The 27824-nt window shown below is 37.5% G+C and overlaps 1 protein-coding gene and 1 pseudogene across 1 annotated transcript in view; one reads left to right on the forward strand and one right to left on the reverse strand.

Annotated features, from left to right (window-relative positions):
* LOC126956139 (uncharacterized) overlaps nt 1–27824 on the reverse strand; it is a 604199-nt gene that overhangs the window by 559695 nt on the left and 16680 nt on the right. The gene's annotated exons all lie outside the window — the stretch shown is intronic.
* Nucleotides 3131–4162, forward strand: LOC126956248 (dnaJ homolog subfamily B member 6-like; annotated as a pseudogene).

The following is a 27824-nucleotide window of genomic DNA, read 5'->3' on the forward strand; positions in this document are numbered from 1 at the left end:
GTGGCTTACACCTGTAATCCCAGCACTTTGGGAGGTTGAGGCAGGCAGATCATGTAAGGCCAGGAGTTCAAAACCAGCCTGGCCAACATGGCGAAACCCTGTCTCTACTAAAAATACAAAAATTAGCCGGGTGTGGTTGTGCACACCTGTATATTCCAGCTACTCGAGAGGCTGAGGCAAGAGAATCTCTTGAACCTAGGAAGCGGAGGCTGCAGTGAGCCAAGATGGCACCACTGCATTCCAGCCTGGGTGACAGAGTGAGACCATGTTGACCAAAAAAAAAAAAGTTATAATTTTATTTATATATATATATATATATATATATATAAAAATATAAATTGAAACCTATATAAGTCAGAGTGCCTTGAATTGCAATGACAGGTAACTCAACCCAAAATAACTTAAGAAAAACAAATTATCAACTTACATATCTATTCATATTAGCTTCAGGCAAGGCTGGATCCAGTATTCATCAAATTTCACTCTGTCTCTAACTCTTGATCTCTTAGCCATGCTTTCTTCTATGTAACTTTGTTTCCAAATGGCCTATCTTCAGGCCAGAGCCCCTGAAATTCCCAGGTTTATGTCTTCCAGTTTTATAACAGTATAGTCAAAGTTCTTATTTGTAACTGCTCACTCTGACCCTGAGGATTAAACAGAAAAGGAGTTCATTAAAAGATTACTTTGCAGGCTACAGAATTGTTGTAAAGGCCAGAGAACCTTGTCTGCAGCCAAACTTCCAAGATGCACAATTTAAAGAAACTACAGCCAGGGTACATCGGCTGCCGCTGCCACCAACACTGAGGGCTTCCTTTGCACTGGTGGCAAGAGTTCAAATACTGCTGGCATCAAGGCCATTCCAGGCCGAGGAACTCAATCATACAATCACTGCCACCCCCAAAGCCATACATCTCAGTTGCTATCCTCACCAAATGGTGCCCCAAGAGCTTCCTTCTTTAAGGTGTTGACTTCTCAATCTAACTTTCCTATACCTGAGTGACTGGTGGAGTCATCTAACTCACAGACCTGTTTCCTACAGTGAAAAGGATGGGGATAGCGGCAAGTTTTCTGTGTTCTACCTTGGTGTGACAAGCCTCATGAGGAGAAAATTCTCTGAAACTTAAGAGTTTTGTTCAAAGTTGCTGGGCCAGAAAGCATGAGGAATGTCTGGAAGAATAGCTCCAGGAGAGAGAGAGTCTTTTAATGTGTTCTGCCAAAACTCTTGGATCTAATTTTCATGGTTCTGGCCAAGGTCATGTATTATAGCTTAGCAATCACTCTCCTGATTTGGGAACCCCTGATTTGTCATATGCCCACTCCTAGAGCCTGGTGTTGCAGCCAGTCCCATTTGAACTAATAAGAGAGCTGACAGTCAAGGAAGAATACACACTGACAGCAGAATCACCCAGTGTCCCCCACAAACCCCCCCCTGGTCTTTACAGGGCTCCACCAAACCCCTGAGCCTGTCGTCTTTACCTGCTCCTCCCTGCTGTTCACTGAACTACAATTCATGACTAATTCAGTCTGCAGACCCCTGGCCACGCTCCTGCAGAGACAGAACAGCAGCGTTATGCAAATCGTACCTATTCTGCCACCTGGGTTCTGGCACCAAAAGACATGGAGGTAGGAAGAGAGAAGAGAATTCCTTTGGAGGAACTACTCTGGGGGCAAACGAGAACTGAAGGGGCAAAAAAGAGAAAGAATGAAAAGTTTGTTTCTTAAAGGCACAGATTTTGCTTTCCCTTCCATAAGTAGCAAAGGTTTAGACTATCTACTTTCTTGTTCTGCTCTAGATTTACCCACGTATTTAGGACCCTTCGCAAAAGAGGAAGAAAGAAAAGCAGAAAGAGGTGAAAGAACAGAATGTTGATGGCTCTACTGAGAGCCATTTCTGGGAAGGATGTGGCACCGCCTCACACTGCTTCATATGCCTGTAGGTGTGTATATATATGTATAATATAATATATATACACATCATGATGTTCAATCTTATTTCTTCTTGCACACTAAAATGTAAGTGAGATAGCAAGTGATAGCAGGTGAACTGTTTTTAAGCTCACATTATAATAAACATTTTAAAAATTGCACATTGAAAAACCCAGCTAAAAATATGAGAAAGAAAAAAACACAATCAGCATTATTTACATATTAGAATACTTCTAACATATACCAACAATTTAAAACTGAGGAATTGGCTTCTCTTGCTTAACTTCAAGAAGTGTTCCCATGTTATTATTGTGCAATTTTAGCTTATTTTTCCTTTGAAAAATCTGCAATTTTTTCTTTTGACCCAATAGTTGTTTAATGAAGTGTAATTATTAAAAATTTGAATGTTGAAGAGCCTTTTGAAAGTTTGTTGTTGGTTGGGCATGGCCACTCAGCCTGTAATCCCAACACTTTGGGAGGCCAAGGCAGGAGGATCACTTGAGCCCAGGAGTTCAAGACCAGCCTGGGCAACATAGAGATACCCTGTCTCTACCCAAATTAAAACTAGCCAGGCGGCAGCTAGCACCTGTGGTCTCAGCACCTTGGGAGGTGGAGGTGGGAAGACCACTTGCCCCTGTGAGGTCAAGGCTGCAGTGAGCCATGGCACCACTGTACTCCAGCCTAGCTTAGGCTGGCCATGTAATCCTAATACTTTGGTAAGCCAAGGCAGGCAGATTGTTTGAGCCCAGGAGTTTGAGACCAGCCTGGGCCACATGATGAATCCCCATTTCTACCAAAAAAATGCAAAAATTTGCCAGGCATGGTGGGGCATGCCTGAAATCCCAGCTACTCAGGAGGCTGAGGTGGGAAGATGGCTTGAACCTGGAAGGTGGAAGCTGCAGTGAACTGAAATCATGCCACTGCACTCCAGCCTGGGTGACAGAATAAGACCCTGTCTTGAAAAAAAAAAAAAAAAGTTTATTATTAATTTCTAATTTTATTGCCTTATGTTCAGAAAGTGCTATTGATATTATTTCAATTATTTGGACTTTACTGAGATGTATGTGTGTGTGCGTACATTTGTGTGGCCTAAGATATGGTAAATTTTCATGAATGTTCCCTGCGCACCTGAAAATAAGACACCATTTGATATAAGTTCTGTCTTATTTGTAATTTTGGACCTGATCCAGCAATCTGTTAAAGAATGATGTGTCACTATGAAGTTCTAGGCATGCAGAGACAGGCCTCACCCAAGGATATTCAAAAGGCATATTGGGCTGGGTGCGGTGGCTCACACCTGTAATCCCAGAACTTTGGGAGGCCTAGACAGGTAGATCATTTGAGGTCAGGAGTTCAAGATCAGCCTGGCCAACATGGTGAAACCCCATGTCTACTAAAAAAAATAAAATAAAATACAAAAAATTAGCCAGGCATGGTGCCGTGCACCTGTAATCCCAGCTACTCAGGAGGCTGAGGCAGGAGAATCGCTTGAACCTGGGAGGCAGAGGTTGCAGTGAGCCAAGATCATGCCATTGCACTCCAGCCTGGGCGACAGAGACTCCATCTCAAAAAAAAAAAAATGCACATTGGAAACTGGCACTGAAGTGGCACTCAGATAAAAATCTTGAGAATAAAGAAGAAGCAGAGAGAAAATGCAAACAAGTAGCTGAGGTATATGAAGTGCTGTCAGATGCTAAAAAACTGGACGTCTATGAAAAATAGGCAAAGAAGGATTAAATGGTGGAGGAGAAGGTGGAAGTCATTTTGACAGTATGTTTGAGTTTGGCTTCACATGCCAACGCTAATGATGTCTTCAGGGAATTTTTTGGTGGAAGGGACTCATTTTCATCTTCTTTGACAACCCATTTGAGGACTTTTTTGGGAATCCAAGGGGTCCCTAAGGAAGCAAAAGCCAAAGAATGGGGACATTTTTCTCTGCTTTCAGTGGATTTCCATCTTTTGAAAGTTGATTTTCTTCTTTTGGTACAGGATTTACTTCATTCGAGTCAGCAGGTCAAGGGGCCTCAATTTATTCTGTTTCACGTCATTTGGTGGTAATGGTATGGACAACTTCAAACCTATATCAACTTCTACTAAAATAGTTAATGGCAGAAAGATCACTATGAAGAGAATTGTCAAGAACGGTCAAGAAGGAGTAGAAGCTGAAAAAAGATGGCCAGTTAATGTCCTCACGAAAGATAGTAAGGAACAACTGCTGTGCTTGAGTAACAAGTAATCCAATGCTCTCATTTAATGTTAAACTATAACAAGCACTATTTGAGGATTAACAGAAACAATTTTTGAAGATTTCAAATGAACTCAGCTTTCAGTGTAATTGAACCTAAAGTACTTATAAACAGCTATCAGAGCCCCTATTTGTCATAGACTTTTGAATTTATTGTTTGGACCACATATTAGGTTGGTGCAAAAGTAATTGCAGCTTTTGCCGTTACTTGTAATAATAGGACCATTTATTCGGTCTTTAAAATTGCTGTGAATCTCTGCACGCGCTTTGCTTTAAAAACAAATACTCAAAAGTGAGCCATGATCTTTAGTAGTGGTTGGACAAGACTGTACACTAACACCAGCATGGATCTGTTTTTCCATTGTGTCTGAAACCTGAGCCAAGTAATGTCAGCCTGCTGTGAAGTTAACATTGCTAGGAGAAATCTTCTACAAAAATAATTTCAAATTTTTTCAGTATTTAGTAGTGAAAAATACTAATGCATTAGTGGTAATATATTTCTGGTTTAATATAAATTAAGGACGTTTTCCAGTTGTGCATGAATGTTGGCAAATTAGTAAGTTCTGACAATTGTTTAATTATGTAATGTTAAGCTTAGGTTTAAAAAAATAAGGCTGGTAAATTGGGTCTTTGTCATTTTCTTAAAAAAAAGAAATGTAAATATGTTTGGTACACTAAAAAAAAAACATGACAGTGAGTTGATGACATTTCATACATTTAAACTTCACCTAATTAAAAAATAATTGAGATTCATCACTACCTCTTACATGGGAAGTTCAAGGAAAGAAAAATAATGTGCAGACACCAGCATATGAACACTTCTTAGTTGATAATATAATTTCTTTGGTATTATTAATATTATATTTGTATCTTTCACTCCAATATAGGCTGTGGTCTTCCCAAAAAAGTTTTAGAACATTATTTATGCATTCTAAAAGCAAATTTATCCTTATCTGATGCTGATCACTATAATTATTAAGATTAAAATTGATCAAACGTTAAAAATTAATTAAGTCACAGGAAGCACAATGAGTGATCCTAAAGTATTGCTCCCCATCTAGGCTAAGAACAACTTTCTCCTTTGATTATTTTATAGATATGTCTTTTATAGTTAATTTAATTTGGCATCTCAACATTTTTTACCTGTCTATTACATTTTATAATATAAAGAAAAATTTCTGAGGCTATCATCTATCCGTTTCTTACAAGTTTTTCTCCATATAGCAACAAATTGAAAATGTGCTTGTGAGAAGCTAGATGTGGTGTGTACTGAGAACTGTATATACCAGTGGCCCTCAAGAACTCAAAAATGATGGCGATAGAGTTCTTTATTAGACTTCAACTGCAAAATGAGCACAATTACTATATATTTTGTGTCCACAATTCCTACAAAAATATCTAGTAATTGTGGACACAATCTCCTACAAAAGGGACAACTTCCTAAACCTTCAGAATCACAATATAAAGGTGATACCTGTCAGGCATATACCTGTCATATCAGCCAAAGAAATCCAGAAAGGAAAAGTCATGGAAAACAGTTTGGTACCCTTCCCAGCACACACAAACGAGAGATGTAGAGAAAAATGTCAGCACCATCCATCGCAGTGGATTCTTGAGTAAAGGGAATCTTGGGTATCATATTTTGAGTACCCTGATCCCTATAGCAAGACCATGTCCATAAATCAAACGTTTGTTACTATCAAGGCTGACACTATCATGTATCAAGGCTGATACTCATGAATATGTATTTTGTACTAGACTATACTCCAAATCCAATACTCTTTTATTTATTTCATTGCTCAAATTGATTCAGCTTCAGCCAGTAAGAACTCTCTCAAGTTGGCTTCTATGCACTTTTGACACACCCTCGTCAATATGTTTTTCAGATTTTTTGCTTGGGGTGTGGGTGTGTGTGTGTGTGTGTGTGTGTGTGTGTGTGTAGCATTTCCTTACTTTCTGGTATTACAAGACAAGATACTATCAGCCTTGATAGTAACAAACATTTGATTTATCTAATGCCTGTTGTTAAGATTTCTACATCTACCACATTACCTTCTAATCACATGTGCCTTAAAGGCGAGAATAAGCTCTTCACTGCAATTATGAGTTTTCTTATTCCCATGATATTTTTCATTTTAAGTTAATAAATTCACATTCCAATGTTTCCTGCAGTCTCCTGGGTAGTTCAGGTTTAATCAGTAACACAGGACTCCTAGAAATTGACAATTGTTAGCAGACTCTGCCTAAGCCCACTTATAAATGCTTGTCTGGGGATTTATATACTGAGATCAGAAACTAAGCAACCAGGGCTACAATATTAGAAACCAGAAAAGACCTGTAAACAAAGTGAGAATCTACAGTTTAGTAAGAGTAAAGTAATCAGGAAATGGCTGGTATCACAAGCTGGATTTCACCATCCACCACTGTACAGAGGACCCAATCATCTAAAACCTACACATGAACATCTTCTCAGAGCCGGGGACGGAGGTGAATGTGGCCCAAATAGACTCTGATGTAAGATATTCTTCCCCACACACTTCCAATTTTATGATGAACAAGTAGTGTGTGTCAGACAGAGGGACTCTCTTAATGGTTTTTCTTGGTGATTAGCTTAGAAATCAAACTAATAGCAGACCAAACATGTCACTGCGGTAGCTAATATGATAGATATTGACCATGCAAGTAGGAAAGAGGGATTAGAGTCAGGAGAATTTTCAATCTAACTACATAGCATATATCTTGGGCCTGAGCCAGTAAAGAACTTGTATGTCCTAATTCACATATAAATTCTTCTACCAGCATTTAGAAGTGGCTGTTTCCACTGTGCCTACCATACTGACTATTAACCTCTTTTCAATCTTCCAGACCTACAAGGGGACTATGTTTCAATTTCTGGATAAACTATGGACTTAGTTAATAATGATGTGTCAATATTGGCTCATTAACTGTAAGCTATATACCACACTAATGTAATAGATGCATGAATAGAAATTTTCTCAAGTGTAGGTTTTACCACAACCAGATAACAAGTTACTAGCTAACAATAACTGAGTGATTAGTATGTGTCAAATGGTTATGACTGATAGTTTTATTTAATTTTTTAGAGACAGAGTCTCACTCTGTCACCCAGGCTGGAGCACATGGCTCACTGTAGCCTCAGACTCCTGGCCCCAAGTGATCCTCCCACCTCAGACTCCCAAAGTGGTAGGATTACAGGCATGAACCACTGTGTCTGGTGCAACTGATAGTTCTAGCTAGAACCAGAGGGATAAAGTGGGGTGAAAGAGCACCTTTTCAACAAAAGAGGGTGCTGTTTCCAAAATAGAAAAGGTTTTGCAAAGACAAAATAAATGTTTTAATTTGCATTTCTCTAATTGTGAGTGAAATTGAACATATTTTCAGATATTTAAGGGCAATTTTTATATCCTCTTTGTGAGTTGTCTATTTCTGTCTTTTTCACATTTTTCTAATGATTAGTTATCCTCTTCCCCCTATTTTTTATTTTATTTAATTTTCAAAATAGAATTAGAAATAGATGTTTTAGAACAATTTTAAGTTTGTGGAAATCTTGAGAAGATAGTACAGAGAGTTACCATATACCCTACATCTAGTTTTCCCTATTATTAACATTTTACATTAGTATGGCACATAGTTTACAATTAAGGAGCTAATATTGATACATTATTATTAATATGATAATGTTGTCCATAGTTTATCCCAATTTCCTTAGTTTTTACCTAATTTTTTTTCTGTTCTAGGATCGCATCTAGGATACAATATAGCACTTAGTTGTGTATCTACTTAAGCCCCTCTTGGCTGTGCAGTTTCTCAGACTTTGTGTCTTTTTGATTATCTTGACAGTTCAGAGGAACTGGTCAGGTATTTTGTAGGATGCTGCACTCTTAGAATTTATCTGTTGTTTTTCTTATTATAAGACTGAGGTTATTGGTTCTGTTGGGGAAGACCTCACAGGTAGAGTGCCACGCTCATCACATCATAGGGTACACTCTACCAAGAAGTGATTTATGAATATTGATGTTGACCTCAATAACCTGGCTTAGGTAATGTTTGTCAGTAGAGAACTACTGTAAAATTTCTTCTTCCCACTTCTTTTATACTGTACTCTTTGAAATGAGGTCACTATGCACAGCCCACACTTTCAGGATGGGGAATTATGTTCCATCTCCTTGGGGGTGAAGTAGCTACATAAATTATTTGAAATTCTTCTGCACAGGAGATTTGTTCCTTCTCATCCATTTATTACTTTATTCAATCATTTATTTATATCTGTATTGACTCATGAATATGTATTTTGTACTAGACTATACTCCAAATCCAATACTCTTTTATTTATTTCGTTGCTCAAATTGATTCAGCTTCAGCCAGTAAGAACTCTCTCAAGTTGGCTCCTATGCACTTTTGACACACCCTCGTCAATATGTTTTTCAGATTTTTTGCTTGGGGTGTGTGTGTGTGTGTGTGTGTGTGTGTGTGTGTGTGTGTGTAGCATTTCCTTACTTTCTGGTGTTACAAGATGCTCCCGGTTCATCTTGTATAGTACTTGCCCAAGTGGTAGAGTCAGCCGTTTCTCCAAGGAGCCCTGGTTTCTTTCATCGGAGAATGGTATTAGAAACCATGATCTGGGTATTAAGTGTGCTTTTTGATACTGGTGTGTTTTCCCTTCTATTTTACATAAAGAGTTATTTTTATATTTGAGAGATAAGTCCTTTATCTCTGCTATATGTTTTATCTAGAGTGTCAGTTGTCTTTTAAAGTTATTTGTGATGTTTCTGATACGTAAACATTTTATATTCACATAATAAAATATATCAATATTTTCTGTTACTGCATTTTGACTCACAGAAACCTTTTGTAAATACTGATGCTAAAAAGTAATTCACACATACTTTCTTCCAGTATTTGTATAGTTTCATTTCTTATGTATAAATCCATATGAGTTTTTTAAATCAACTTTTCATTTTCTTCAAAAATAAAAAGTCAATTAGAATTATGACTGGGATGAAACTGAAGATATAGATCACCTGGGGAAGGTTATCATCTTAACAATATTGGGGCTTACACTCTGTAAACATAATTAGAGTTCTCCATTTATTTAGGTCTTTTTAAGTTCCCTTGCAATGTTCTATAGTTTTCAATGTACAAGTCTTACATGGCTTTCATTAACTTTATTCCACAATATTTTAAATTCTATTGTAAATGGAGTTTAAAAATTTTTCGTTCATTGCCTATTATTTGCTATTATATATAAATCCAATTTACAAATATTGATTTTGTATTCTGCAAATCTTAAATTCCTGTAATAATTCTAGTACCTTGTTTGTTAACTCCTTGTTAACCTAAGGGTTTTTTACATATACAATCAGGTCATCTGCAAATGAGGACAGTTTAACTTCTTCCATTTCAATTTCTACAGTTTTTAACCCTGTTTTTATTTTTGTATTATATCAGCTAGGCCCTTCAGTGCAATGTTAAAGTAGTAAGAATGGACATAACTTAGTTTGTTCCTAATCATAGATACAAAGAATTGGCCTGTTTTCCACTGATAACAATGTTAACTGTAGGGTTTTTCAATAAGTGACCTTAGTTAATGGGAGGAAAGCCTCTTCTATTCTCAGTTTTCTGCAAGTTTTTAATCATAAATAGTCTTGAATTTTAAAAAATGTTTTGGTGTCTGTTGAGATGATCATGTGGCTTTTTCCTTTTATTTTAATAACACAGTGAATTACATTGATTGATTTTCAGATGTTTAACCAACTGTGCATTTTCCAAATAAACCTACTTGGTCATAATGCATTGTTCTTTTTATATGTTGTTAGATTTGATTTGATAATATTTTGCTGAGGACGTTTATTTCTGTTGACAAGATATTTTTCTCCATAGTTCTATTCTTTGTCTGGTTTTGGCATCAAAGTAATTTTGGCTTCATAAAATGGGTTGATAATTGTTCCTTCCTCTTCTCTTTTCAAAAAGAATTTGTGTGGAATTGGGATGAATTCTTCTCTAATTGTTTGATACAATTTACCAGTGAATAATCTGACATGAAGTTTTCTTTGGTGTAAAGTTTTAAATTATGAATTCAATTTATTTCACTGATATAGAGCTGTTTAAGTTTTCTATTCCTATTTGGGAAAGTTTTATATTTTAAGTAATTTGAATTTAATGACAGTGCTTCTTTTAAAATATTTGTACATTCCATCTAGATTGCCAAGTTTATTAAAGTATTATAACATTCTCCATAAGATCACCATAATATATATTAAATGTCTATGGGATCTATGATCTACAATAATAACTCTCATTGCTGTCAATAATTTATGTCTTTCTTTTTATCTTGATAATTCTGGCAAGAGCATTATCAATTGTATTTATTTTCTAAAGAAATAGTTTTTTGTTTCATTGGGTTTCTCATTTTACCATTTTCTATTTTATTGATTTCAGTTCCCTTATTATTTCCTTTATTCTAGTTGCTTTTTGTTCAATTTCCTCTTCCACTTTTTTTTGCTTTCTGAAGGTGGAAGTTTTTTCTTGATAATTGATTTGAGATGTTTCTTCTTTTTGAGTATAAATATTTAATGCTATACATTTCCCTCCAAAAAACAGCTTTGGCTGAATATCACACTTTTTAATATATTCTATTTTTCTTATTAAGTTTAGAATACATCTCTAACTTTTTTGTACTTTAGAAGTATGGTGTTCAACTTCCAAAAGTTGGGATTTTCTTTGTCAACTTATTTTATTTTATTTTATTTTATCTTATTTTATTTTATTTTTTGAGACAGAGTCTTGCTCTGTCACCCAGTCTGGAGTGCAGTGGTGCAATCTCTGCTCACTGCAACCTCTACCTCCTGGGTCAAGTGATTCTCTGGCCTCAGCCTCCCGAGTAGCTGTGATTACAGGCATGTACCACCATGCCTGGCTAATTTTTGTGTTTTTAGTAGAGATGGGGTTTCACCATGTTGACCAGGCTGGTCTCGAATTCCTGACCTCAGGTGATCCTCACACCTCGGCCTCCCAAAGTGCTGGGATTAAGGTATGAGTCACTGTGCCTGGCCTGTCAACTTATTTTAAATTTAATCTAATTCCACTTTAATCAGAAAACATACTCTGTATGTGTGTAATGTTTTTAAATTCATTGAGACTACTTTTATAGCACAAAATTTGATCTATTCTGGGAAACTTGCCACGTACACTTGAAAAGAGTGTATATTCTACTTTTAGTGGGTATAGAGTTCTCAAAATATCAAATAAGTTAGGATGGTTGATAGTGCTCAGGTCTTCTATGTCTCTGTTGATTTTTGTCAAGTTGTTCTACAAATTTGAGAAGGGGGTGTTACAATTCATTAATTATCATTGTGGAATTATCTATTTCTCCTTTTAATTCTTGTATCTCTCACCTCATATATTTGAAGTTCTGTTATTGGGCCCTAATGCTTATGCTTTTTATACCTTCCTGATAAATTGATATTTTTGACTTTATGAAATATCCTTCCTTTTCTCCAATAATATATTGTTCTCAAATCTGTGTAATCTGACATCAACATAACCACTCCATTCTTACACTTACTCTTTATGTGGTATATCTTTTCCACTCATTTACTTTCAACTTCTCTGTATATTTCTGTTTAAAGTGCATTTTTTTTTTTTTTGGTTTTTTTTTTTTTTTTTTTTTTTTTTTGAGGCAGAGTCTCACTCTTTTGCCCAGGCTTGAGAGCACTGGCACGATCTTGGCTCACTGTAACCTCCACCTCCCAGGTTCAAGCAATTCTCTTGCCTCAGCCTCCCAAGTAGCTAGGATTACAGGCACCTGCCACCATGCCTTGCTAATTTTTGTATTTTTAGTAGAGATGGGGTTTCACCATGTTGGCCAGGCTGGTCTCAAACTCCTGATCTTAGGTGATCCACCCTCCTCGGCCTTCCAAAGTGCTGAGAATACAGGCGTGAGCCACCGTGCCCGGCCTAAAGTGCATCTCTTGTAGACAGTTTATATTTGGAATCTGTTATTTTATTCATTATGACAAGTTCTGCCTTTTAAATAATGGGTTAGTCCATTAATGATTAATGTAATTATTAATATACATGGGTTTGGGTCTACTATTTTATTTTTTATTTTCTACTTATCTCTGTTGCTTTTTTTCTTCTATTTTTCCTTTATTAATTTTAATATATTAGTTTTCTTTAGAATTCTGCTTTAATTTTTCAATTGACTTTTAAGATATACTTTTTTGAATTGTTTCATAATTGATATTTTGTGGATTATAATATATACTCTTAACCTCTCACAGTTCACCCATAGTTAAGAATGTATGATTTCCTGTAAAATCTTATTTTCTTGCAACTCTATTGATCTACCTTCACTCTCCATTTAGTAAGCTAGAGTTGTTATATACTAGATCTACATATATGATAAACCCTGAAATTATCTCTTTAAAGTTTAATAAAAACTTAAGGGAACAAAAGGCAAATGTGGTCTTCAGGCTTTATCCAAGCCTTTACCATTGCCAATTCTATTCATTCTTTTTCTGAAAATCTGAGTTTTCTGCATCTATTGAAAGGATCATGTGATTTCTGTGCTTTATTCTATTGACATGATATATTACCTTAATTAATTTTTAGGCTGGGCTTGGTGGCTCATGCCTGTAATCCCAGCACTTTGGGAGACCCAAGGTGGGTGGATCACCTGATATCAGGAGTTTGAGACCAACCTGGCCAACATGGCGAAAACCCATCTCCACTACAAATACAAAAATTAGCTGGGCATGGTGGCACACAGCTGTAATCCCAGCCACTCAGGAGGGTGAGGCAGGAGAATTCCTTGTACCTGGGAGGCGGAGGTTGCAGTGAGCTGAGATTGTGCCACTGCACTCCAGCCTGGGTGACAGAGTGAGACTCCGTCTCAAAAAAGAAAAAACAAATTAATTAACTTTTGTTTTGTTTTGTTTATTTGAAATGGAGTCTCACTCTGTCACCCAGTCTGGAGTGCAGTGGTGTGATTGCAGCTTACTGCAACTTCTGCCTCCCGGGTCCAAGAGATTCTCATGCCTCAGCCTCCCGAATAGCTGGGATACAGGCATGCACCACCACGCCCTACTAGTTTTTGTATTTTTAGTAGAAAGGGGGTTTCACCCTATTGGCCAGGCTGGTCTCGAACTCCTGACCTCAAGTGATCCACCCACGTCGGCCTCCCAAAGTGCTGGGGTTATAGGCATGAGCCACCACGCCAGTCTAACTTTTAGGTGTTAAACTAACCCTGCATGCCTTTGATAAACCCCCCTTGGCTATGGTATACAGCCAAATATGCCATTTGTTATATGTTGCTGAATGTGGTTTGCTAGTATTTTGTTGACAATGTTTATGTCTATACCCATAAATAAAATTGACATGCAGTCTTCTTTTCTGTGATGTATTTGTCCGGTTCTGATATCTGAGTAATATTGGCTCCTTGAAATAAGTTGGGAAGTGTTCCCTACTATTCTATTTTTCTGGAAGAGATCATGTAGAATTAGTGTTGTTTCTTCTTTATGTGTTTGGGAGATTTTGCCAGTGAAAACATCTGAGCAAATTCAATTTATTTAGTAGTTATGGGACTACTCAGATTATATACTTCATCTTATGGTTTTCAAGGAATTTTTCCATTTTATCTAAGTTGTTGAATTTATGTATGTAGAGTTTTTTGTAGTGGATCTTTATTATCCTTTTAATTCCTACAGGGTCTGTAGTTATATTCCCTCTTGTATTCTTGAAATTAGTAATTGTTGCCTCCTCTGTTTTCTTTCTCAATCTTGCTAGAAGTTTATCAATTTAAAAAATCTTCTCAAACAACAGCTTTTATTTTAATTGATTTTATTTATTCTTTTTATGCTTCAGTCTCATAATTACTGGCCTTAAATTTATTATTTACTTCCTCCTGATTGTCTTGGGTTACTTTGTTCTTTTGTTTCTTGAGGTGAGAGCTTGGATTATTTACTTGAAACTTTTCTTATGTAAGTATTTAATATTATAAATTTCCCTCTAGGCACTACTTTAGCTATATCTCACAGATTTTACAAGTTGTGTTTTCATTTTTATTTAGTTCAATATTTTTTATTCCCCTTGAGAATTATTTTTTGACTGATGGATTATTTAGGAGTGTTTGAAGATTTTTCTGTTTTAAAATTAATTTCTAGTTTAATTCCATTATAATCAGAGAATATATTTTGCATGACTTCAATTATTTACATTTGTTAAAGTTATTTTACGACCCAGAATCAAGTCGATCTTAGTAAATGTTTGTGTATTTCAAAAGAATGTGTATTCTGTGGTTGTTGGGTGAAATGCATTATACATGTCAACCAGATTCAGTCGGTTGATAATATTCAGGTTTTCTCTGTTCTTGATGATTTTTGACTACTAGGCCTATCTTACTGAAAGAGGAGTGTCAAAATTTTCCCTGCTTTCTTTAATAATAGAAATTTCAAATTATTGTTGGGCATTTTGCTGCTTTGCCAAAAGTCACATTCCATGCTCTAGCTTCCATACAGCTGGGTGTAATTTTGTGATTAAGTTCTGGCAATAAGATGTGACCTGAAGAGAGAGATGTCACTTCCTTGTCATGCTAAAAAAGAAAGAGACTCTCATTCTTATCCTTTCCCTCTTCATGCCAGGAAATGGGAAGAGCTAGAGCACCATCTTCATCCCTCAGGTAGAAACCGTGTGTTGAGGATGGCAGAATGCGCTGCGCTATCCACTGCCGCACTATTACATAAGAAGGAAAACTCTTACCTAGTTTAAACACTCTATTTTGAGGGATTTGGTTACTGCTACTTAGCTTACACACCACTAGATACCAAAATTAGTGGAAATAAATTAGATTTACATATTTTATATGCATAAAATTTTAAAACAATTTTCAGTGAAAAGTTGCTGAATGATTTACATGAAACTATCATTTATATAAATTTGAAAATGTGAAAAATATAAATTCTTTATGTATGAATAACTAAACTATAAAATTATCATTGTAATTATAATATAATAAATTTAAAATAAATTATAAAACTATGCACAGGAATGACAATTCAGCTTAGGAGTTAAATCTGGGGAAATTGGAAGGGAAATAAGATCAAGAAAACTGTACTCAAGAAACTATATTGGTTATGTTTTATTTACTTTTTAAAATACTAAAACTAATATTACAAATTTCATAATTTGACAAAACTGGGTGGCAAACATATATTAATGATAAATTTATCTACATTTTCATAAGTTTCAGAATATTTCATAATTAAAAACAATAAAAAATAAAAGCCTTCATGGAGAAAGTGGTATTTGCTTTGAAGGAAATGTAGGATTTATGCAGTCATATTTTGTGGATCTGTAGTAATTTCCTATTGCTGCTTTAACAAACCACCACAAACTTAGTGACTTAAAACAACACAAATTGTTATCTTACAGTTTTGGAGTTCAGAAATGTAAAATAGATCTCACTGGGTTAAAATCAAGGTGTTAGCAGGAATGCATTCTTTGCTTTTTTTTGTTCTTGAGACAGGGTCTTTCTCTGTCACCCAGACTGGAGTGCAGCGGCGCGATCATGGCTTACTGCAGCCTTGAACTCGCAGGCTCAATCAATCCTCCCACCTCAGCCTCCCCAGTAGCTAGGACTACAGGTACGCAAGACCACACCCGGATTTTTTTTTTTTTTTTTTGTAGAAAGGGTTTTGTCCTGTTGCCCAGGCTGGCCTCAAATTCCTGGGCTCAAGCGATCTGCCCACCTCAGCCTCCCAGAGTGTTGGGATTACAGGCGTGAGCCACCGCACCCTGCGGCAAACTAATTTTATCTGCAACTTTAATTCTCCCTTGCCATGTAGCATAACATATTCACAGGTTCTGGGGATTAGGATGTGGACTCTTTAGGGAGCTGTTATTCTGCCTACCATAGGGTCCATCAGTATTCTTTGTTTACAAGCAATAGAAAGTGTCTCTAACTGAAGCAGATGGGGAACTTATTAGATGTATAAAGGCTTAGCTCATTGAATTACAGAAAAGCTGAATAATTTTGTGTTGGAAAGGATGTGAAATCTGGATATCTAGAAAGTAGAAGATAATTGGCAATCTCTTTTAATAAACACCACTATCTTGATGAATCAGCTGAAACCATTTGTATTATTACGCTGCTCAAGATTCAAATTCTAGGGAGAGAGAGAATTGGACTGGCTTATCTTGTGTAATGGATCCACTTTTATATACCAGGCAGAGGTGGAATGAGCACCTTGACTGAGATACCAACCAAGATTGCTTGCAATGGGAGGAGGTTCATCCTCAGTGGAAAATCTAGACATTGTTACCAGAAGAAGAGAAAATTTCTGTTAGGCAGATACAAAACAGAAATTTCCACTATACTGCAGAAAGTCATTTTGGGTGACAGGAGCAGTGTCAGCAAGTTTGTAGTGGAATCCTAATAAATTATATATTCTGTAGACAAGTTTAGTTTGGCTAGCATAGTACACATAAACAGCCCTCACAGGATAACAACAGCAAAGTATGTCCTGCTGTGTAGAACTGTCCCAGAACACCCAGGGGAAAGATTTTTCCCAATGTTAGAGGGAATGGGCAGTTATAAAATATTTTAGGATAGAGGAATAATATGGTTTGAACTGTCATTTAGGAAATTCAGGCTGATGGCTTTATTAACAAATGGAACCAGAAGTTAGATTCAGAGGTACAACTATGCCACTAATAGCTACAAACACATCTTACCTGTTTGTTAATATTTCAAACTCTTTCTTGTATTAGAAACTGAACTTCTAGCTAGTGACAAACTCTAGTACTTTCCTAGAAATCAATGACTTCTTCAATGACTACATAGAACCAGCCCAAATGCCCATCAGTGATAGACTGGATAAAGAAAATGTGGCACATATACACCATGGAATACTATGCAGCCATAAAAAGGAATGAGATCAGTTCCTTTGCAGGGTCATGGATGAAGGTGGAAGCCATCATCCTCAGCAAACTAACACAGGAACAGAAAACCAAAGACTACATGTTCTCACTTATAAGTGGGAGCTGAACAATGAGAACACATGGACACAGGAAGGGGAACAACACACACTGGGGCCTGTTCAGGGAGGGTAGTTGGGAGTGGAGAGCATCAGGAAAAATAGCTAATGCATGCTAGGTGCTTAATACCTAGGTGATGGGTTGATAGGTGCAGCAAATCACCATGGCACACGTTTACCTATGTAACAAACCTGCACGTCCTGCACACGTACTCCAGATAAAATAAAATAAATTTTTTTTTAAAAAAAGAAAGAAGTACAAAACTATCTGTGACTACATACCTAAAAGGCCCTACACACAGACTTACCATAACCATAACCTCACCTAATGACAACCACAGAAAGAGACATACATAAAACTCTCTTCCTCCTACTGTTTATTTTTGTCTATCAGACCCCATAATTTTCTATCTCATTGTTCTTTCTATCCAGTAGGCATTTTTCCGGTTATTCAGTGAAGGAACTATACGTTAATCCTAGCCACATTTGTAAATAAGAACGTACTTCATATAAAATTGCTAGATGGTTTTCAAGGAAAGTAACAAAAAAAGTCACATGTTTGAAGGATAATGTTTCATCTTCACAAAGTGAAATTACCAAAACAAATCATTTGAAGGTCAAAAATGTTTACAACTTGCATACATGAGAAAGATAAAAAGAATTCTTGCTCAGAACTACTCTTGGGAATCTGGAAGCAATGTGAAACTCAAGCTGTGAACCTGAAAAGGAATGTAAAGTATTAACAAGCACTATCAATGTACTACCATCATTGCCTAGAAATATTTTCCCCTGCCTCTGAAACATCATCCATTTTTATCTGGATTATAACAGCTCCTCTTCTGTCTCCCTTGTTTTGCTGGCCAGTGGAAGAGATGAGTCATTTCACCATCTGGGCTAAAGGAAAGAGAGATGTATGGCTGAATAAAGCTGAATATTATCTGCATAATAATGGCCATACAGTCCAAAATATCTCTCATTCTCAGTGTCCTCATCTACACTTAGTCTCTTTCCAAAACATAATTAGGGGGTATTCTACAAAAGCAATTTCTGGCTACTTATTCCCATCTCTAAGTCAACATTTCCAAACGTTTGGCAATAGAAACATTAACTTTTTTTTTTTTTTTTTTTAACAGAGTTTCAGTCTGTTGCCCAGACTGGAGTGCAGTGGCACAATCATAGCTCACTGCAGCCTCACACTCCTGGGCTCAAACAATCCTCCTGCCTCAGCGTCCTGAGTAGTTGGGACCACAAGCGTGCACCACCATGCTCAGCTAATTTTCTTTTTTTCTTTTTTTTTTTTTTTTTTTGAGACAGGGTGGCCCTATGTTGCCCAGGCAGGCCTTGAACTTCTGGCCTCAAGCAATCCTCCAGGCCTGGCCTCCCAAAGCACTGGGATTGCAGGCATAAGCCACCATGACTGGTCAGTGTTAATTTTCTGAGGTTTGGTAGTGGCTGAGAAACCTGGATTAGATTAATTTAATACAATATATAGCACCATGTGGTTTGTTTGTTTGTTTTAAAGTCCCATTCAGAATTCTAAATACCACCACTTCCCAAAAGCAAGGTCAACATTTGGAAAGGTAAAGCCAGTTTTTGCTTGTAGGTAAAAACTAAGGTTACCCAAATGATGCGTTTTCCACACTGGGTGTGTGTGTGTGTGTGTGTGTGTGTGGGTGTGTGTGCGTGTGCACATGTGTGCACGCAAGTAGACTCTACTACACAGCAAAATACAATTGTTGAGAAACAGACATATATCTTACCCTCATAGAGTTTATAGATGATTGGGATAAAAACATGAACTACATGTAAAAGGTACATGTATTTCTAGGAATGAGGCTTGTATTTAACATGTTATAATCAAGTCTTTCTTATCTAAGATTACTTTCATAAAGAACTAATGTAAGCTATATAGTTCATTGCTTTATATTGCTGTATTTTGTATTATAGTTTTATATTCTATTTTCAATTTTAAAACTATGGATAAGAATTTCAGTTATTGAAGAAGCAAACCTAATAATGCAATGATAACCTGAATACTACATCCTAAAAGTGATACAAACATTGCTGAGGAAAGGTGACAAAGATTATAATGAATCTGTAATCAAATTAGGTGATATTGTAATATAAATAGTATTTGTCTCAGTTCTTGTCACACAGGTCCTAAAACTTTTCTAATTTCCCAAGTGATAGGGGTTCTAGGAACTTCTTTTTTTCTAATATTTGGTCTTTTAATCCTGGTTTCTGACACAGAACTCTTAAATCCCTTAAAATTTCCTCAGTGATAGGAACATCTTTTGTTCTAATGAGGCAACTCTTGGTGAGCTCCTGAGTAGCTTCAGGATAGGGAATGGTCACCAGAAAGACTAAGCCATGATTAGAAGCTTGGAACTTTTAGCCCCAGCCATTATTCAGGAAAGGGAGAGGAGAGAAGGGCAGGGTATTGAGTTAAGAATTAATTATGCCTGCTGGGCACAGTGGCTCATGCCTGTAATCCCAGCACTTTGGGAGGCTGACGTGGGTGGATCACCAGGTCAGGAGTTCGAGACCAGCCTGACCAACATGGTGAAACCCCATCTCTAAAAAAAATATAAAAATTAGCTGGGAGCAGTGGTGCATGCCTGTAGTCTCAGCTACTCGGGAGACTGACGAAGGAGAGTTGCTTGAACCTGGGAAGCAGAGGTTGCAGTGAGCCAAGATTGTGCCATTACACTCCAGCCTGGGTGACAGAGTGAGACTCCATCTCAAAAAAAGAATTATGCCTACATGATGAAGCCTCCATAAAAATCCCTATAGTACAGGGTTTGAAAGTCTCCAGGGTAATGAATACATTCATATGCCAGGAAAGTGATGTAGCCCAGCTCCACAGGGATGGAAGTTCCTTAGCTCAGGACCCTTCTGAACCTTGTCCTATGCACTTCCTTATCTGACTGTTCATTTATGTTCCTCATCAAATCCTTTATATTTAACCTGCAAACATACTTCCCTGAGTTCTGTGAGCTATCGTAGCAAAATAATGAACATGAGGAAAGAGTTTCTGGAACCCTGATTTGCATCCAAATCTTGCATTCTGTAAGAAGTGTGGGTGTCCTAGGGACCCACTAGTTGCAATTGTCATCTGAATGTGGGAGCAGTCTTGTGGGATTGAACTCTTAACCCTGTGGGATCTGACATAACTCCAGGTAGATAGTGTCAGAATTGAAATGATGTGTAGGATACCAGCTGGTGCCTGAGAATTAATCAGTGTGGGAAAACCCCTGATACATCTGGTCACAGAAATGTTGGAAATGTTGATTGTATAGAAGAAACAGTTTCTTTCTCTTTTCAGTTTCCTATACAAGTTAGATAAGGTATACAGTAGGCCCTTCGATCCATGGTTTCACTTTCCACTGTTTCAGTTACCTGCAGTCAAAGGAGGGCTGAAAATATTAAATGTAAAATTCCAGATTTAAACAATTGATAAATTTTAAATTTTGCACTGTTCTGACTAGTGTGATTAAAATCTCGTGCCCTCCTGCTCCATCCAGCCCAGGACATGAATCATCCTCTGTCCAGCAGACCCACATTGTATACACTGCCTGCTCTTCAGTATGCACAGCTTACCTCCGGGCTATTGAAGATTTCATTCCAGACCATGGCAATGAAGTGAATATTGCAATAAATTGAATGACACAATTTTTTTGGCTTTCCAGTGCATATAAAAATTATGTTTACATTACACTGTAGTTTATTAAGTGTGCAATATCATTATGTCTTAAAAAATCCATATATATACCTTAATTAAAAATACTTTAGTGCTTTAAAATGCCAACAATCATCTGGGCCTTCAGCTAGTCCTAATCTTTTTGCTGGCGGAGGGTGTTGCCTCGATGTTGATGGCTTCTGACCAAGGTGGTGGTTGCTAAAGGTTGGGGTGGCTGTGGCAATTTCTTAAAATAAGACAAAAATGAAGCTTGCCACATCGATTGACTCTTCCTTACACAAAATATTTGTCCATAGCATGCAATGCCATTTGATAGCACTTTACCCAAAGTAGAACTTCTTTCAAAGTTTGAGTCAATCCTCTCAAACCCTGCCACTGCTTTTATTTTTTTTAAGAAAAGATAGTCTTTAATATTACATTGGCTAAGGAAAAAGAAAAAAAGAATGTATTCAGTGCCTTTCAACTGCAAGGTTAAGTTCACAACATGGTTTTGAATACTTTATGTGCCAGTCTTTATTTAGTTTTCTAATTTGTTTATTTTTAATTTTGTGGGTAGATAGTAGGTATATATATTTACGGGGTACATGAGATGTTTTGATACAGTCATGCCATGTGTAATAATCACATCATAAGGAATGTGGTATTCATCACCTTAAGCGTTTAGCCTTTGTATTACAATCTAATTATACTCTTAGTTGTTTTAAAATGTATAGTTATATTATTATTGGCTATAGTCACCCTGTTGTGCTATCAAATACTAGGTCTTATTCATTCTTCCTAACTTTTTTTGGTAACATCCCCTCCCATTCCTCCTCCCCCAAGACCCTCCCCAGCCTCTGATAACCATCTTTCTACTTTCTATGCCCATAAGTTCAATTGTCTTGATTTTCAGATCACACAAATAAGCGAGAACAAGTGATGTTCGTTTTTCTGTGCGTGGCTTATTTCACATAATATAATGATCTCCAGTCCAACCATGTTGTTGCAAATGACAAGAGCTCATTTCTTTTTATGGCTGAATAGTACTTTATTGTGCACATGTACCACATTTTCTATATCTATTCATCTGTTGATGGACACTTACGTTGCTTCCAAATCTTGGCTATTGTGAATAGTACTGTAACAAACATAGGAATGCAGATATCTCTTCAATATATTGATTTCCTTTCTTTGGGGTATATACCCAGCAGTGGGATTGCTGGGTCACATAATAGCTCTATTTTTAGCATTTTGAGGAACTTCCAAACTGTTCTCCATAGTAGTTGTGCAAATTTACATTCCCACCAACAGTGTACAAGGGTTCTCTTTTCTCCACATCCTCACCAGCATTTGTCATTGCCTGTCTTTTGGATAGAAACTATTTTAACTGAGGTGAGATAGTATCTAACTGTAGTTTTGATTTGCAATTCTCTGATGATCAATGATGTGGAGCACCTTTTTATATGCCTGTTTGCCATTTGTATGTCTTCTTTTGAGAAATGTCATTCCGAATATTTTGCCCTTTTTTGATTGGATTTTTATTTATTTTATTTATTTATTTATTTATTTATTTATTGAGACAGAGTCTTGCTGTGTCACTCAGGCTGGAGTGCAATGGCGGGATCTTGGATCACTGCAACCTCCACCTCCCAGGTTCAAGCGATTCTCCTGTCTCAGCCTCCCAAGTAGATGGGATTACAGGCATGCACTACCAGGCCTAGCCACTTTTTGTATTTTTAGTAGAAACAGAGTTTCGCGATGTTGGCCAGGCTGGTCTCAAACTCCTGATATCAGGTGATCCGCCCACCTCGGCCTCCCAAAGTGCTGAGATTACAGGCGTGAGCCACTGTGCCCAGCCTGATTGGATTATTAGATTTTTTTCTATAGAGTTCTTTGAGCTCCTTCTATATTCTGGTTATTAACCAGTTCCTTGTCATATGGGTAGTTGGCAAATATTTTCTCCCATTCTGTGAGTTGTCTCTTCACTTTGTTGTTTGTTTCCTTGGCTGTGCAGAAGCTTTTTAACTTGATGTGGTCCCATTTGTCCATTTGGCTTTGGTTGCCTGTGTTTGTGGAGTACTACTCAAGAAATATTTGCCCAAACCAATGTCCTGGAGAGTTTCCCCAATGTTGTCTTGTAGCAGTTGCATAGTTTGAGGTCTTAGGTTTAACTCTTTTATCCATTTTGATTTGATTTTTATATATGGTGAAAGATAGGGGTTTAGTTTCATCCTTCTCCACATGGATATCCAGTTTTCCCGGCACCATTTATTAAAGAGATTGTCATTACTGCAGTGTATGTTCTTGGCACCTTTGTCACAAACGAGTTCACTTTAGGTGTGTGGTTTTGTTTCTGGGTTCTCTATTCTGTTCCATTGGTCTGTTTTTAAGCCAGGACCATGCTGTTTTGGTTTACATTAACACTGTAGTCTAATTTGAAGTCAGGTAATTTGATTCCTCCAGTCTTGTTCTTTTTGGTTAGGATAGCTTTGGCTATTCTGGGTCTTTTGTGGGTCCATATAAATTGTCGGATTGTTACTTCTATTTATGTGAAGAATGTCATTTAGTATTTTGAAAGGAATTGCATTGAATCTGTAGATTGCTTTGAGCAGTATGGACATTTTAACAACATTGATTCTTCCAATCCATGAACATAGATTATTTTTCCATTTTTTTGGTGTCCTCTCAATTTTTTGTCAGTGTTTCAGAGTATTCATAATAGAGATTTTTTACTCCTTTGGTTAATTCCTAGGTATTTAATTTTATTTGTGACTATTATAAATAAGATTATTTATTTTTCACATTGTTCACTGTTGACATACAGAAATGTTACTGATTTTTGTATGTTGATTTTGTATCCTGCAGCTTGACTGTGTTTTGTTTATCAGTTCTAATATTTTTTGGTGAAGTCTTTAGGTTTTTCTGAATATAAGACTATCATCTGCAAACAAAGATAATTTGATTTATTTCATTCCAATTTATATCTTTCTCTTGTCTGATGGCTCTAGCTAGGACTTCCAGTACTACATTGAACAACAGTATTGAAAGTGGGCATCCTTGTTGTTTTCCAGATCTTAGAGGAAAGGCTTTCTGCATTTCTCCATTCAGTATCATACTAGCTGTGGTCTGCCATATATGACCATTATGTTGAGATATATTCCTTCTATACTCAGTTTTTTGAGGGTTTTTTTTTTTTTATCATAAAGGGATGTTGAATTTTATCAAACGTTTTCTCAGCAACAATTGAAATAATCATACATTTTTTTCCTGTATTCTGTTGATATGATGTATCACATTGATTGATTTGCATATGTTGAATCATCCTTGCATCCCAGGGATAAATCCCACTAGGTCATGGTGAATGACTTCTTCAGGAGTTTGAGACCAGCCTGGCCAACATGGTGAAACCCTGTCTCTGCTAATAATACAAAAATTAGCTGGGCATGGTGGCAGGCACCTATAATCCCAGCTACTTGGGAGGCTGAAGCAGGAGAATCGCTTGAACCTGGGAGGGGAAGGTTGCAGTGAGTGGAGATCACGCCCCTGTACTCCAGCCTGGGCAATAAGAGTGAAACTCCTTCTCAAAAAAAAAAAAAAAAAAAAAAAAAAAAAAGTGAGTCTAAGAATTTTCTAGCATCAATAGACTTTGTACCAGTTTTTGCTAAGGCTCTTTCAAGGGAGGCAGTAAGTCCCCACGGTGTGATTTCATGGTAAGTAAAACCCTCTCCAGAGGCAAGAGTTGTGATAGTTTCCACAACTCCAGCCATAGTAAGTCCTAGGACTCTTTTTTTCTTCTAGAATGAAATTCTGGATTGGAAATTATGTTCAAGACAGTGATTTGGGTGGGAGGTGTTGCTCCCAGAGTACAATCACAATAATGAAGAAAATTGTCAAGGTGGGATAGGCCCAAAGCTCGAAAAGGTTTAAATAATTATTATTAATAGCAATGCCAAAAAACTATAAGAGCCCAAGAGGGGAAGACAATATATTTTTGAGGCTTCCTGGACTAAGATGGTCACTGCTGCTAAGGCTCTTAAGTAGGGAGGGGGGCATCCCTGGGATACTAGGTTTAAAGTTTTGGAAAATATGCTGTAAGGCAAATTAGAGGACCCCCAGATCTTGAACGAAGACTCCAAAAGCTATTCCCTTTTATTTGTGTACAAACAAAAAGAAAGGCTTAGTCAGATCTTGTAGGGCTAAGGCTAGGGCTGAGATTAAAGCCTGTTTTAAAGTGTTTAGACATGTTCGGGTGCAGTGGTTCATGCCTATAATCCCAGCACTTTGGGAGGCCAAGGCAAGCACATCACTTCAGGTCAGGGATTTGAGACCAGACTGGCTAACATGGCAACACCCCATCTCTACTAAAAATACAAAAAATTAGCAAGGCAAGGTAGCATGCACCTGTACTCCCAGATACTTGGGAGGCTGAGGTATGAGAATAACTTGGACCTGGGAGGCGGAGGCTGCAGTGAGCCAAGATTGCACCACTGCACTCCAGCCTAGGTGACAAAGCAAGACTCAATCTCAAAAAAACAAAAAGTGTTAGGCTTCCAGCGGTGTCCAATCTTTTGGCTTCCCTGGGCCAAATTGGAAGAAGAATTATCTTGGGCCACACATAAAATACACTAAACCTAACAATAGCTGATGAGCTTAAAAAAAGAAAAAAGAAAAAAAAGTGAAAAAATCTCATAACATTTTAAGAAAGTTTATGAATTTGCATTGGGCTGCATTTAAAGCCATCCTGGGCCGCATGCAGCCTGTGGGCCACAGGTTAGACTAGCTTGGTTTAGAGCATGCTTCCTATCATTAGTCCAGGATAGAGGTTGTTCCTCAGTTCCCTTGGGGGTTTCATATGAAGGGGTTTTGCTACTAATCCAAAGGAAGGAGTCCATATTCTGCAACACCTGGCCATACTCAAAAAGGACAGCAGCTGTTGTTTAGTTACTAGAGTTGTCATGTTTACAATAAGATCTTTACGAGTACTAGAGAGGCTTTTTGTACCAGAGGTTAAAATAGGACCCCCAAAATTGAACAATTTGTGTGGATATTTGTGTCTTCAAAGGAGACACTTTGCACCCATAATCAGCAAGTTTATTTGGTGCTAATACTGTATCTTGGTCTGAAATAGCCTTGTTAGGACTACAGATAGTAGGTCATCCACATACTGGAACAGATGGCTATCTGGAAAAAGCTCCCACGTGGACAGGTACTTAGCTAGGGCCTGTCCAAAACAGTGGAGACTATCTCTGAATCCCTGGGGCAGAACTGGCCAAGTTAACTATTGAATCATTTGAGTATCTCAGTCTTGTCATTCAAATGCAAACAAAGATTGGCTATCTGGGTGTATAGGAATGCAGAAAAAGACATCCTTAAGATCGAGCACAGTAAACTAAGCTGTGGTGGGGGGAATCTGTCCAAAAACGGTGTACAGACTTGGGACAATAGAATAAATAAATATAACAGCTTCATTAGTAATTCTAAGGTCCTGTACTTGTTGGAGTCATCTGGTTTCTTTATAGCTAAAATGGGAGTGTTGTAAGGTGAGTTGCATGGGTACAAGAATCCATGGGTTAAAATTTTTGTTATTAGGGGATTTAACTCTTATCATGCTTCTGGTTTCAAGGGTGTATTCAGGGGTTTATTGGGAATTACTGGGATTTTTAAACTGAATAATCTCAGGAGTAGCTGATATTGAATGGCCAGGTAGAGAAATATTCCAGACCTCAAATGGCACTTGTTCTAGAATGTGAGGTTCCATAGACTGTAGTGGCTCTTTTGGTGAAGTGTGTTAATACAGCTAGAAGGTGGGGGCCTTAGCTGTAAATTAGCTTGTAATTTTGTGAGTAAGTCATGATCTAATAATGATAGGACAGTTTTGCGGGACTAAAAAGGAGTGAGTAAAGGAATAACCTTCCGTTTTACAAGGGAGTGGAGGTGTGAAACAGCCTCATTGGGGTTTTCCATTGATACCCATGAGGAAAATGGAGCACTGGCACATTGGGCCATAATAAACGTTTAAAGCTGAATAACTGGCCCCTGTATCTAAGAGGAACATTATCTCTCGTTCAGCCACAGTCAGGTTTACCTGAGGCTCATCCATAGAGATGGAAAAGATGGGGCCTGGATGGCCTCAAGGCCCCGTCAGTCATCTAGAGGATGACTTTCAGAGGCTTGATCATAATCCAGGAATAGAGTTAGAGGTGCTTCTCCTTGCCCTTGCCCTTGCCCTAGTCTTCATTCTGCAGGACCCCCTTGTTGGGTAGGTTGCAAGGTTGTGGTTGTGACAGCCCAGAAGTAAGAGGTGCCCCCCTTCATGAGGGAGAGAGGAACACTCGCTCTTCAGATGATCCTCTTGTTTGCAATGAGGACAGGATCCCAGAGGCGGCTTGTAACCTGAAGGTTTTGGACGTTCTCTACTTCACTGTTCTGGATTTATGCAGTGATGACAGGCCTCCATTCTGTTAGTATTATAGGGCCTAGCCTTGGGGTTATTAGCTAACAAAAAACAATGTGCCAATGCTGTTGCCATGTAATTAGCTGGTGACAGCATTTTTCCTCCTCCAGTTGAGCCTTTTTTATTTTTGATGTTTCCTCCCGGTTATTGAAAACCTTAAAGGCTATAATTTAATTAAGTAGGAAAGGGAGTTTGTGGGCCTTGCCCTAATGTTCTGGGTTTTTGTCTAATGTCTGGGGAAGCCTGACTTATAAAATGTATGGCCAGAGTGGATTGGCCCTCAGGGCTTTCAGGTTCTAAATTTGTATATTTATGCACGGCCTCCACCAGTCTAACTTAGAAAGGGGCAGGGTTCTCAGATGGCTCCTGAGTGATTTGTCATAGTTTAGAAAAATTAACAGGTTTTATTATAGGCTTTTTTGTTCCTTCCAACAAGCAAGTTATCATATAATCTCATCTGCCCCT

The sequence above is a fragment of the Macaca thibetana genome, chromosome 6, assembly GCF_024542745.1.
Source record: "Macaca thibetana thibetana isolate TM-01 chromosome 6, ASM2454274v1, whole genome shotgun sequence".
Classification (NCBI taxonomy): domain Eukaryota; kingdom Metazoa; phylum Chordata; class Mammalia; order Primates; family Cercopithecidae; genus Macaca; species Macaca thibetana.